Source organism: Eimeria mitis, genomic scaffold, assembly GCF_000499745.2.
Source record: "Eimeria mitis Houghton genomic scaffold, Emh_scaff2869, whole genome shotgun sequence".
NCBI lineage: Eukaryota > Apicomplexa > Conoidasida > Eucoccidiorida > Eimeriidae > Eimeria > Eimeria mitis.
Window position 1 is genome coordinate 4,965 of NW_013571207.1, and position 318 is coordinate 5,282.

Genomic DNA, 318 nt, shown 5'->3' on the forward strand with positions numbered 1-318 from the left:
AGCTGCCCCCGCCTCTTCCCCAGCAGCAGATATCCTAGTCTAGTCTCCTGCTGTCCTTGGTAGCAAAGGGTGGGTGGATCGAGAGCAGGGCTCCTGCTGCACTTGCTGCTGCTGCTGCTGCTGCTGCTGCTGCCATGCATGGAGGTGTATGCTGCGCTCCTTGGGATGCTGGAGAGTGCGTTCTAGGAGGAATTTGTTTCTTCAGTTTGCTGTTTTTCTTTCATTTACCCAGCTTGCTGATGCTGCTGATTGCTGACTCTTGCTGCTGCCGGCCAGAAGCAACAGCTGCTGCTGCTGCTGCTGCTGTTGTAGGGAACG